Source organism: Haliaeetus leucocephalus, unplaced genomic scaffold, assembly GCF_000737465.1.
Source record: "Haliaeetus leucocephalus isolate CR32 unplaced genomic scaffold, Haliaeetus_leucocephalus-4.0 Scaffold160, whole genome shotgun sequence".
Taxonomy (NCBI): domain Eukaryota; kingdom Metazoa; phylum Chordata; class Aves; order Accipitriformes; family Accipitridae; genus Haliaeetus; species Haliaeetus leucocephalus.
The window spans coordinates 1643131-1657662 of NW_010972596.1; positions in this window are offsets into that span (position 1 = coordinate 1643131).

Consider the following 14532-nt stretch of genomic DNA (forward strand, 5'->3'; position numbering starts at 1 on the left):
AAATAGTCCTCAGTTAAGAATCACTGACACATACCATACAAAATGAAAAACTAATCTATCTAATGGTCCTTCTCTCTAGTACATTAACTTCTTAGTTACAAGGCACCTAAGGGAGGGAGTAGTATATTAATCTTGTTGATGCTAAAAACTTTGTTACGTGCACAGGAAGAATTATGCATAGAAAATACAGATAATCAATGAGTCACCACAAATGGGAAAAGGTTATGTGATCTCACAGCATTAGTTTACGTAAGGGAAAACTTAATGTATTAAGTTACTAACACAATGCAGGAATTTCAGAGATTCTTCCTTCCACCTTTTATATTTAGATGCTATCCATATATTTTTTCAGGCTACAACATAAAAATAAATACACAGAACATTTGAAAATTATAGTCAGACATTTCAGGCTACACCTTTTTTTTTTTTTAATAAAACATTAAAACCAGTTCCCAAGTTTAGAACATCCAGCTTGAGACCTCTGAGAAGGGTCAGTTTCTCAGATCACACGCAACCAACACTTCCCAGTGAAACATTTCAAAAGACTGTCTTGAAAAAGCTGTGTCTATCACACACGTATGTACACATATTTCTTAAAATGCTTCCCAAAATATGATAGCAGGAGATTCACATTCTGCAGCCAACTCAGTGAGGACACTGTGGTTCCCCACTCATTCAAACCTACTGATTTGTAAGACAACTAGTAGTTGTTCATGCTCTGCGCAGCAAGAGAGATTTACTGTGTGCGAAACTTTACAGATCAGGTCCTGACTACATATGAAAACAACCTACAGGGATTTATAAAAGATAAAAGTGAATATACCTATGTAACAAATGGAAGTGTTTTGTTTAGACTAATGAAAACTTGCATATGCAAAGGAAGCTTATTTTTGACTAATAAGCCACAGTCCTGATCAAAGGCTGCTGTAGCAACCGCAAAACATTACATGCACATTGCATCCACAATGTCTATATTTAGCCCTGGTAGAAGTCTTTGCAAAGCAGCCCCCTACACTGAAATGGCATATCCTTACCACGGTTGTACTCAATTCCAGACTTGTAAATGAGACAGATCCCTGACTTTTTACTCTATTGACTCAACGACCTTCCTGGATGTGTGCGTATCACAGGGTACCCAAATCATCTGCTTCACTAGATGAGAGCTGGCACACACCCAATGGCAGCCCCATTTCTACTCACATTGCATCAGAGACTTCTGTCCTCAGATTCCTAGTCTATTTGTTTTGATCACAAACTCTGTTAAGTAAGCTTTCTGTAGTATAAATGTAGTACCTCAAAACAACAAAAAAGCTGCTAATGGAAACATAGAATGCTTTTTTGGAGGGGAAAAAAAAAGAATAAAGAGAAAAACCCTCTCTAGAGGTCAACAGTCCTCATGACAATACCGACAGCTTCCGTCGGTACTTCCCTTAAAACATACTCATTTGAACTGCAGTTTTCACAGTTGCCCCAGGCAACTTTAAGAATAAAGAGCTAAAGCAGAACTGGTCCATTAGCGGTAGGAAAGAGCGAAGCAGAAACAACCATCTGAACTGACTGCAACCTGACTGACGCTTCTCCCTGTAATGTTTAATATTGTCCGATTCCCACGCACTACAGCCCACTGAGAGTTTATCATACAACCTACAGCATCCCCAGCACACAGCTGCTGCTGTGAACGGACAGTGCCACAGGCACTTTTCAAGTAAGACCGATCAAGAATCTGGGCACTCTGTAATTTCTATTCCGTCCTCATGGCAGGCATCAGATTTTCAGATAGTGCCAAGCCTACTCCTCCTGCCCACTGCTCCGTTTCAAGGCAATGACTATCCAACTCTCAAAGTGGCAACCTTGGCACTAGAAAAAGTACTAGATGAGGACTGAGTATCCATGACATTCATCACAGGACTCAGAGTTACTACAACTCTGCCTAGGGTTATGATCTCTGCTTGGAAGATGCTGCTTTTAGAGGTCTCTAAAGCCTGGCCAAAATTATCCAAAACCCTCCACTTCACTCAATCTTGAAAAACCTCAACTATAATATCCCAAGGAACAAAAACAAGCCTTCAGCAGCATTTAAAACCGTAACGGCAGCTTCAAATTTACTATGCTTTTTGACATTACGTGCACCCTCTTAGTAAAGCAAATACAAAGTCCTGTATACACACAAGGCAATTCATTAACACATACTGGTACGGTGCAGCAGAGATTGGGCTGCGAAGAGGACAGCTGGAGGGTTTACTGCATCTTAAACAAAACTCCATCCCCTTGAGGCATGCCCTTCAGCTTCCACTCACCCTTCTCTCACACTGACCTGCACCTCCCAGCAAGGCAGACTGGGCACCCACACAAGCTGCCAGCCCCTCTCCTGCTCAGATTTCAAACCCATCACCTCCTGAAGAAGTTGGAGGCTGAAGGTCTCATCTGCTCTTCTCCCAGCTCTCTGATATCTCCCACCCTTCATGGCAAGAGCTGCCATGGAAGATGGATTTAAGAATGCCATTTATCAAATTATTTCCTTTTTCAACTACTTTGGAAGATTTTGAGTGGTTTTGTTCAGCTTTAAAGAGGACTTCTCCGAATAAAACCAACATTCAGTCTTATCTTAATGGTTATGAGAGCAAAAGGGAGCTGAAGGCCAAATAAATAAATAAATGAAAACTCTCAGTTTTACCAGTTTTGCAATGGAATCAGCCTTTCAGACAAAACGATGTGCACCTTTTCCAGTGAATGGATAAGGTATTACTGCAGAAGTTGTTTGTTTTTCAGCATCCTCAGTATCCAACAGTCAACGGACATGTTGTGTTTCACTAGGAAAGCTGCTGGGGGAAGGAAGAGGGAGAGAGAAAAAGGGAGGGCAGCAAAAGCGAACAGTTCATCTGCAAAACCGCTCTGGTTTCTAAATTAAGATTCTTACACATCTGTAATTTCATTTATATGCCAGATAAGATTTTTCAAGCTAATTGGTTCTGACAGACAAAACACTTTTTTGAATTTATATAGAGGCATCCTTTTACAGCTCCTCAAAGTGTTTTCTGAGCAACAACCGATATGCCATTTTCTAAGTCTGTCCAAATACAGTTTCCCAGTAAAAGTTTTCCATCTGTTACTGTGCATGGCAGACAGCATGGGAGCTTTTCCACTGAGTTCCATGAGAATCAGAGGAACTGGTTCTTAATGGGGACTGTGAGCTGCAGTGATCTTTTGGGCATCTACCCTACAGAAGGAACAGGGAGCAGAAACTTTCTTCAATAGAAAGACCATTCTCATACCATTTAATAAAGACTAATGATCTGAAACGGACATAATCTCAGAGTAGGCAGGTAGAAATACGAGGTTAGCAGTGCTCACTTAAATTAATTTGCAACTGACTGCTTAACAGCTTGGGCACTGACTTACGGGAAACGAGGTAGGAAAGATCTCAAGAAACTGCCTACTTCATCTTCCAGACCCAGGTCTATCTGACTGCCTACAAAAGGCAAATAAATCTGCATTTTTAGAAGAAACCAGCCTGTATTTCCCAGTACACTAACAAGGTAGGTAGGAAGAGTAAAAAGAAAACTGACCAGAGAAAGGAGGGGTGATGTTATCAGCGTAGCTTCCACTGGAAGACTACAAGCAACCAGTAAAGCTATGCAACTCTGACACTCAGACAATAAAGAAATGGAAATCTGACGATAACTTTTTCTAGAAATTCCATTTGGTTTTGGTTAACACTTCTTCAAGAGACGTGTAACAAACAATTGAATAGGACCTCATTTGATATATAATAATCACAGACAAAGAGCACTAGGTCCACATCATAGGATGTTCTAAAAAACTCCTAGGATAGTCAGGCATGATTTTTATGATGTATTAGATTAATAAAAATCATACAGCATGGACAAATCTCACTTTAGAAACAAAAGCATCTAACAAAGTGCCCTCCAAAGAACACAAAAAAAGAAGAGGGAAGGGAGAAGAAATCTTCATTTTATCTTGAAGATGACAGAGTTTTCCTTTTGGGAAATTTTCCACAATGTGCATCCTTTAAAATGTGCCTTCATATCTGGCATACAATCAACTTAACATCCTGCACAGGACAAACAGATCATGTTCTACAAATGCTGGGTTTTTTAAACCATTTATGCATATATGCAATAAGATTAACAGAACTTGTAAAAAAGAACTTTAAAACACTTCAAACCTCTTAATCTGTTTTGTTCCCACCAAGATTCCTGTTAATGTACTTTGTATATGAAATTAAATACACCCCAATTATTTCATTCAGAATTAAGCATTTTCACCTTAATTTAAATCTCTGCACTCAATATAATATGTACTCATTTCTTTGTACCCTACATGCCTTTCTCCACCCATCCAGAACAGCTACATACATCAAATTTGCAACACTAAAAAAACCCCTACGTACAGAAAAACTTACAGTAAAAATCCCCGTTAGGCACCCACTGGTCTGATCCTAGTCAGCTATTCTATTCCAGCCCGCATGGATCATCCATTGCCCCTTCACCCAGCTTGGTGCCAGCACAACTCGGCCAGGTCTGGGCACGGCTGTACTCTCATCCCATCTGATGTAACCTGACGAATAAGCCGTCTCAGGCAAAATAAGTCATTACTGCTTGCAAAGCCAAAGGACGTCAGACTGCTTGCCAGACCATAATGCTTCACTCCTGACTTCTTCAGTGTGGCTACTTTCACTTCACAACAGAAATGAATACAAAACCATTCAACCTCAGTGAGAAATCTTCCTAAAACTAAACAGCATCCACCCCACAAGAAAGCATGCTCCATGAGACACCAGCCATTTCAGGCTGGTATGCATCCTGTTTTGGAAAGGAGCAAGCCACAAGGCTGTACGTTTACTATTAAAACAGAATTGCCTATTAAGGCAAAAATAAGGGATGGCACACTTTTTCTTTTTTTTTTTAATGAGAGATTTAAGCAATTAACTGCAGGGGAAAAAAAAAAACCTATGAAGAAAGTAACTCTGATATAGTTATCAAGGACAACAGCATGATTGAAGACACTGAAACGTGTCAGTACTCTGGTCATTCCAAATGACACACAGCAACTACAGAAAGCTCTGGTATTAGTAGCACAGGTCAAAGCTAGACGTTTCCACTTTTATTGGAACGCCTGTTACTAATTTACAACAAATACAGCACCAGATTTCACACATGGGCAGTTATCAGCAATGCTCTAGAAAGTTGGCATGCTCCAAAGAATAAAGTGCTCTATTGACTATCAGGGTATGTCTGTTTTCTTCCTGATACTGCCATTAGCTTACAAAAACAAGTCACTCTACCTCCATTTCATCATCTGTAACATGGAGGGAAGTATTTGTAGTAAAGCTGTTCTGGAATTTTAAAGACATGGTACCTTCTCATAGAAAGAAGTTCTTAGATTAAATGAAAGTATGTTTAATTTTTCCCCCAGTCTTCTGACTGATACCAGGAAATTTTAAATATCCCACTTAAGCTCTCTTATGTTTATTTTAAGGGGGGGGAAAAATAATCACAATTTCCCAGGGTAAAACGCGAGAGAGTTCTGAGCTGTCAGAAAGTTTTTATTTTCTTAAATTTAAGAATACAATGTTCCCACACAGCTTAATAAACTTTCTATTTTCAAAGGCAAAAAGTATCCCCCCGTCTTTTCTGTTTACTTAGCAAAAGAGGTTATGATGTATTCAGCACTCCATTACCATGACAACAATGTAATAAAATCTTTTCCATAGGGAAAGGATTTTGGAAAGCGGTTTTGTTTGATTTAGACATCTATTTAATTCCTCCTCTTATAACCTCAGATACTGCAGGCTCTCAAAGAACAGCTTTAGGCAGAAGGCAAAATGAAGAAATCCCTCCCTTCGGATGACTCCTTTAACTTTGCCTGTGGTTCACTTAACAGGCTTGTTCAATTAAACTGGCACCACAGATCTATCTTGTCACAAACACCAACTTGACTCTTACCACACTCCCATCCTGCTCCTCCTCTTCTGCTCTGCTAACGATGCCAGATACTTTCTGCTACTGCGGTATTCATTAATCACCCCAAACCGCTCCTACACATGCAACAAATTCTTCCCAAAGCGGCTCGGCAAGACGCTCTCCCGGCACCGAAGCCCTGGAAAGGGAGGAATGGCCTTGCCCTGTCCCGTCCAGCCGGTGCTGGGCTCCAGCTGCTCTCCCACACCCAGTGCCAGCTCCCCAAGCCACCACTCCCCTTGACATCAGCTGGCTGAAACTCTAAGAAAAAGGGAACTGCACTTACATGGCAAAGGAGGATGTTAACAGGGAAGCTGCATGGATTCTGCACAGGAAAGCCGCACCATGTTAGAACTGTTAAGATTATTTGACAAGGACAATAAGCACATGGTAATCAGGCTGGCCGAAACACATCTCAAGCTCTCCCTGAAACTTTGATAAACGCCTCCCTCCCTGCCCCAATTGAACACCCTTCAAGAAACTCAACTTCCATGAAACAAAGAGGAAGGCCCTTTTAAATTAGTAATTGATTAACATAGGGAAACAAAGTACAAGAATTGAGAATGACCCAAAAGAAGAAAGAAGATGACAGGGTACATGGAGAGCTGTGGGGGATGTGTACTGCTCCATACAGTCATCGCTGCACACCCACTTTCTCAGGTCAGGTAGAGTGCCAAGCTTTCCCAATAACACAGAGCCAGTTTTAGTATCGATTAAACTGATTGAAAACAGTCGGAAGGAAATTTAATGCTCAGTGACTCAAATGGCAATAAATATTTACAATGAAGCGATGAAACAGTAGATGAAAATCAATGGTCATTTAAAGCAAAATCCACGGGAAATGTGCCATACATTGTGCAGCAATAATGTAGCTGGAACCCACCTCCAGGAAAAAAAATCTCAGAGAATAGTATTTTAGTATTTCTTATATGAGAAGTACCAAGGGCACCACATTAAATTCTTTCAAGAAATACTTTTGGGTAAGGTGAAAAGCAGCTAAAAATAAATAGCTTAAGCACACTCTGTTTGCCAAAGATGTAAACAAGTACAAAAAACAACTATGAAAATTTATCATGGCAGAGCCTGTGAAGAGCTATGGAGAAGAGAGTCACAGGGATACAGCCTTTTCTTCTTTTTTTTCCTCAGCAGGTACCTACACTGCAAACTGCTAGAAGCCTGTACACCTGTGGGCATACTCATGAAGGATCCCTGCATGCACTCATTTTATTTTTTTTTTTTTCATTCTTAACATCCCTGACTGACCCCTGTCAGAGATAAAGCATGGCGAGTGCAGTGGTAATGGGGCAAAAAGCATAGCAAACCCCTAGGATTCAGGAGGAGCACGGTACTATTCGAGGAAAAGGAGACTCGGCTCAAAGCTTGTAGCTCAAAGAAGCATTTTAAGCCACTTCTGTCAGCAAAAGAAGGCGCCTCTCTCTTTGCTCACCATTGATCCTGTCCCCAGGAGTTGGCCCCATTCTCGCACAGGAGCATTTGCTGCAGCTCCAGATCTGGGAAATTATCTACATTAAAGATAACTCAGCAGAAATGCCAATACGTAAATTAATTTTTCACAATCGGATCACTCCTCCATTAGATCCCACTTGGCTGTGCTACCACGTGTATCAACACAAAGGAGAAGGCCAAAAGAGGAGACAAGACTGCTCCTCCAAGCAGCAGTGCCAGTTCTAAGGCACTTTGCCCAGACTGAAGGCCTTCTCAAGCTACAGCCCTGCTTGTTCCCTGTAACATTAGGCGGAGATCAGCAAAAAGAGGAAGACAGAAAGCCAAACCAGACACAGGCCACACCATGCCCAACAGACCTCTGAAGCGGTTATGGCAGCTTCTTTCCTCTTATCCAGAAAAGGCACTTTGATGATAGAAAATTTTCACAAAGGTTTGTGCTGCGAGGGCTGGGAGACAGGCAGCTTCCCCTGCTGCAAAAAGCAAGGAGACAGTGACTGCTTCTCCAACAGCAGCAGGGAAGAGAAAAAAATCGTTGTTTTCTTCATAAAGAGGGTCTTAATGTTGAATAAGTTGACTCAACTCAGTAAGTGAAGACACCTGGCTGACTTAGCTGACCAGCAAGGTCAGGGGGATCCAAAAGTAACCATGGTCAAGAAGTCAGTGATCAAAGTAAAGTAAAAAATTCAATTATTTCTTTATTTAAATGACCACTAAAAGGGATATCTTAGAGAGGGAGGGGACTGAGATTTAAAGCACCTGTCTGCATTAGCTTTTGCTTTTATTTAAAAAGTTACTTTGAAAATTAACATTTAAATGTCAAGGCTCTCTGCATCACTGTACCACTCTGTATGGCATGAATTTAATACAGATACAAAACAAAAGTAGTTTAAAAAAGAAAAACACAGAGAAAAAAAAACCACACAACTTCTTCTTTTCTTATTATTGAGAAGACCAGGATGAGAAAAAAAAAAAAACAACACTAAAAAGGAAGCCAAACTAATGGTTTTAAATGCTAACTTTCATGATGATGCAAGAATTATCCAAATGCCACCATATATTTCTCTGGGATTCTGTTAATCACATCTGGACCATATAATACAAGAGATGCTGTGTACATTCTTACAAACAGTTGCAAACTCATCTATTCAGGAACAAAATTACAGCAAGAAGCATCATGACACAAGTGGAGAAAGGTTCTACTTAAAGTATTTCAGAGTAATTGTTAAAACCAAATCTCAACCAACCGTGTGTCTCAGTTCTATGTTTGCATTCATTGTCCCCAAACAACTTGTAACCCATTTTGCACATTGAGTAGTTTAATGGGCTTCCTGAATAGAGCTCCCATTAACTAACACTCACTCAGCACAGAATAGGAAATGCCCAAGCGTACTGAAGATCCTGTTACACGGATTAAAGTTCAAAGAAACACCTAACAATGCTGATAATAGGTGGGGAAAAGAGGAATCTGTAGCTTTAGAGTTTGGAATAATGAGCAATATTGTCTCATAAAATGGATATTTCATAAGTGAGAATGATAATTCCCCTGCACCCAAAGGGGGTGTCTGCATCAATGCTTCTATACAAAATAATATGGCACCACCTTTATTACCACGGTCAAAAGATCATTAACTGTAAGTATAAAGATGACACAACAGGGTAGGGCCTGTCTCCATGGGACAATCACATAGCATGCATGTACCAATGCAACTTCTCATATGCGTACACCTTATGCTAAAATGAGCATTTGCATGGTCTGATATTTTTCAGTAGCCATACCATTATACTAGTGCAGCAGGTCCTCCATTATGTTTGCTGTAAGAGACAAAATGTGTGTTAATTACCATGTCTTAAAATTTCTCTGTGGTTTTTATATCAAATATTAAATTACTTATGCTTTTATTTTTGACTGAAAAATAGTCTGGATTTTTTCATTTACTCTTCAGCTGAAACTTTTAAACATGTGATCAAAATGTTTATAATTGGAAGGGGAAGAAACAATTACTGCAGAGGAAAAACAAAGGCAAAAAGTAAATCTTGCCCAACATCAGCATGATGGAAGAAGTGGTGACAGGAAGACATGAGGTTCTGCTCCACCTCAAAGGTTCTCAGGACTCCACAAACTCCAGAAGGTCCCACCGCACTTCTGGCAGATGCCAAACTAGAATAATAAACTGAGGAAAGTTTCGGTGCTCTGCCTCCTCCCCACAGAAGCAGAGCAGGAGGGTGGCAGGGAGAAGCAGCCCAGCTATCTTCAATCCCCTGCTGCGTTCAAGGACAACAGCCTCCTAGCAAACCCAGCCAGAGCCAGATAAGGCAGGTGCTCTGCGACACCCCGTCCTGCCGCCGGCCACTGTCCCCCCTTGCCCATTCCCTTCTGGGCTGGGAAGCAAAGCTTCCCAGAACGCCGCGGCAGGTGGGAGAGGAGCTGCTGGCCTTCCCTCCTCTCCGGTGCCCTGGCATCTCACCCTGCAGCAGCAGTGCCTCGGACCTGCTCCCACCACCCTTGCTACAGCGCTGTTCCTACAAGCAACTTTCATCGTTCCGTTAAACCTAACAGGATGATTCTTCATAGGCACAAAATTGCTCAAACGCATCGGTTCACGGGACCAGAGCCATATGCTGTAGTTTTAAGACATTCCGTGGGATTGCAAAAAAAAAAAAAAAAAAAAAAAAAAAAAAAAAAAGGGGAAGGAGGGGCTGGCAGCATTTGTAACACAAAATGCTTCTATAACAAAAAACCCTTCTTAGCCTCAGGCAAGTAGAACCGCTACATGCAGCACCTGCTGTGGTCCAGGTGGAAAGAGGAGTATCACCTTTTTAACGCAGATACTGAACATACAGATAAATCTTCTGCTTAAGCAGATTTGATTTTTAAAGACTGTCTGATTGAAACATGTGATTAACACCTTGAAGCCATGTATTTATAGAAGCATTACGGAAAGCAAAAATCCAGCAGCTGACAGAAATGCACTGTAATGTCAAAAACATAAAATACAATTTAAACGAAGTTTACCTGCGATTGGCTAGATGTTAAGTTTACACCTACTGAAATAAAAACAGCCAGTTCAGAAAAATAGTGGTAGAAACCCGGAGTTATTATCAGTATATTAAGTGCTATACAAGACAAGTTCTCTGTGCCAGAGACTGCTGTCTGACAGGAAAATACTCAGTGCATTAAGACACTCAGAGAGCTGATTTATGGCTCATTTACATTACAAAGGTTTTCCAGCAATAAGGACAATTCTCTCCCTCCTCCCCAAATTCCTAACCAGTTCTGCTGCTCTCCTTGGGATTTTATTTCACACAAATCAACAGGACGAATCCCACAGACCTCAATGGAATAGCATGAGAGACTTAGAGCATAGCTAAAATACATGCTTAAATTTCAGATGATCCTAGGAAACACTCCCTGCCCAGACTACAGAGTAGGACAGAAAAAAAAAAACCATCACAGACCTACACTTACAACCCACCTCCCCATAATCAGATTGGCAGGAGTGGGGCAGGGCACGGAGAAATCCCTTCCAAACCCAGTCTGGAAACGGGATTAATGCTGAGGGCATGAGAGTTTACCAGGCTGGCACCACGGGGAACCTAATGCTGTCAGGAATATCCACACAGCCTCTTACCCTGTCCAAAGCCCCAGGGAAGAGGGAAAAAGCTTCATCTCCTGGGGGAGGCAGGAGTAGGGAGCCCAATGCCCATGGGCACGCAACAGAAACTGCAGAACATGCAACTAATAGTTCAAGTACAGTGCAAGCAGTCATCCAGTGTACCCATGCAGGATCCACAGCATTTCTTCTATTACCAACAGAATTCTCTTTAGTTAGCTATGTAATGCCTTCCAATCCCTCAGACAGAATGGAAGAAACTGCCTCTCTCCAAAAGCACATTCCTGCAGCTATCGTTCCTATCCTTCCCTTTAAATGTGCAGCACCGTTGCCAGAAATAGACCATCCCACCAGCACGGCACATGCCAGAAACAAATGGGCAAAAGTGTTGAATCAGGGCAGCAGATACAAGGCAGGCAACTTCATCTGTGGGCCAGAAACACCGGCAACCTTCCCTGAAGGGGCATGTCTAGCTTCTTATCAATCTGGGTTTTCTTCAGCAAATTCTAACATATCTTATGATGCTGACTCTTCTCCTCCTCAAAATACCATACAGCCCACTCCCTACCACCACGTGGTATGAAGCACAGGAGAGCTGGCCAGGATTGCTGCCACAAGGTGGTAAGACAGCTGGGGTTTCTCAGAGCATGAGCAGGAGATGATTAACACCACCACCAAAAAGTCAGTACCATTAGGCATCTCTTTAGGTGTGTGCCTCCATGTCACTTAAACAAAACTGTGGCTGCTTCTGGAAGGGGCCTTCCTGCCACAGCAGCTCCTTGATGGCAGCCCTGCCATCCGTAAGAGATGCGGCAGAACCAGAAGGCTGAGTAGGACCACCTCTTTCGGTAGCATCTTACACAGCATTGCTTTAAAATTGACCGTGGAACCACGCATCTGCCAAGTATTAATGCTAAATTTAAACCAGCATTTAAGCTAGGCTTAATTTTAAAACAGTTCACTGGGATTAAGTAGAATTTTATGCAGTAGGTCCTAAGAGCAGAAGAGAAAACACGTCTGGGAGGCTAAAGGGACAAGACCATACCTGCAGACACTACAGAAACACAGTGTAATTTATAAAGGTAATTATATCAGTTTCCTGCAGACAACAGTAAAAAGTCTGTATCTCACCTATCCAGAAAGCCATCTTTTGAAGCCCCCAAATGTTATAGCCTTTAAGATACAACATCTTTAAATCTGTCCAAGAGCGATAAGGTAAATGGCACAGTGCATCGGGAGCCTCCAGCACACCCCTCGTGCCTGGCATATGCAGCTGCAGGCCGCAGGGAAGGGAAGGAGAAGACGACAAAATACATTACAACTATGTTAATAGCAACTCTTATCAAAACTGCACAGACTCTTACATCAAAAGGCCTACCGTGTAACTATTTATGTTCTAAAAAGGAGGCTAAATAAGTTTCTTTTTTTGCAGTTTCTTTCTAAAGGCTGATAAGAGACACCCAAAGGTCCCTTTGGGAAAAGCAAATACAAGGTCATTGTATGCTTGCTGACTGACAAGACAGCCTTACATATACCTTGCAAGGTGATTAGTGAAAATTCTGAAATTGCTGGTGTGAGACAGCATGTTTGAAGATTAAATAAACAGAAACTCTTTTCTCTGTATATTCTGTGATATAGCCCTCAAAGAAATCAAGAAAATCATGAAACTCTGCCCTTCTTCTTCCTAAAAAAAGCCTCTTTATACAGAGCCCACACTGTTACCCAGTCTCACTTCACATGCAGAGGGAAGTGAACGGGTGAGATTAACCATGCTTCCTGTCTTATGCAAGCTTTGTATCTCCATAAATAGCATTCCCGGTACTGGAAAATTTTGAAAAACCCTGAAGAAAGCCTCAGGGCCCCATTAGATACTTTCACTAACTCTGTTATGCAATAACAAAATTCTTCTTCAATCCTAAATGACTCCACTACTTGTAAGGAGGAAAGCATTGGAAAGCACCAAGGCTGCAGAAACCACTGCCTTGTTTATGCTTCCCAGAGGAAGCAATCACATTGGGAATAATTCTGTGATTCACAGGCTAAATAGAGGACGGTAATTCATGCTCTTCTGCTGACTCTCATCCTGCACCACAGAATTACAAGACCGCTAATATGAAAACCTCAAGAGTCCAGCAAGCAACAGCAACGTGAGATGAGGAAGCAGCTCCCAAGATAAGCAGCTGTTCAACACACTTTTCCCCTGCACTGCAACACTCTTCAGAAAAAGCAGGTTCAATTTTCCCCCCAACTTTCATTCTCCAGGCTTACACCTATGATAAAAAGAAAACTTCCATTTTTTTTTAATATATATACAACAGTAAATTTATAAGCAATGAACAGCGAGTGTCTCTCAGGCATCTGAAGGACCTGACCAACCTCCCAAAGCTCTACTCAAAAGCTCCTCATGCTGCTGTCTGTGAAATTCTAGACATTCTTCAATGTCTGAAAACTACAACAGTTGCAAAGGACAGCTGAAATACTAACCTACACAGCAGCAGGCAGAAAGTCTGCTAAAAACATTGAAACCCCTCCATTTTAAGTAACTGGAAGGCAAACCATGATAGTGTATGTTTCAGAAAATATTTTACAGCTTCTCTCAGCATCCAACATAGCAAATCAACTACTCTGCACATACACCCCTAAATAACAGAGCAAATAATATCCATTGCACCCCATAAATCTGAAGTAGTGGTATCTTCAGCCTTTTCTTAGAAAATAAAATGCCTCAGGCATACGTTATTGGTCAAAACTGTGAGTAAAACGCAAGCTGTTTTTTTAGTTTCAATAACAGGATTGTGAGGTAATGTTTATATGTCTGGAAGCAGAGCTAACAAATTTCCATTTTACAGATGAGCTGAAATGATGTATTGTTTCCTAGAGTCTTTTAAAAAATTTAAGTATCTCCAGGATCTTGGCTTGACTATTCTTCACGCCCAAGATAAACCTCCATGACGGTTTGTTTTAAAAACAATGTGTGGAAACTTTTCCTTCTAAAAGCAAAAAATAAATTATGGGTGCTACAGGAAGCCTGAATAAACATCAACACTTCGGCTCAGCAGAGCAAGAACAATTGCAAGGAGATGACTGCTGGAGAAATAGCGATCTGAGGAGCACCCAACATTTGAAGCCTGTTGCATGGATATAATGAGCCTGGCCAACAAGAAAAGCACCTGACTGAAAAACCTATGACACAGTCTCACGTATAGGAGATGCCCTCAAGAAAGTTTGTTTGTGCATATATTCCTTATCTGGGTTTCCCTCCTTCCTAGCCATTGATATCCTCTCTTTCCACATATTCCCTCTGCGCTTGCTGCATTTTTCTCATTTCACCATCTTCCTATGTCTTAATAGCCACAGGAATAAAAAATATGAAGTGCACAAATACTGAATATGGGAATAAAACAGAACAAAGCCAGAAAAATTCCAAATGAGATACTTATAAACCTGTTAGTTTGTAATATGCAAAAGGCTGA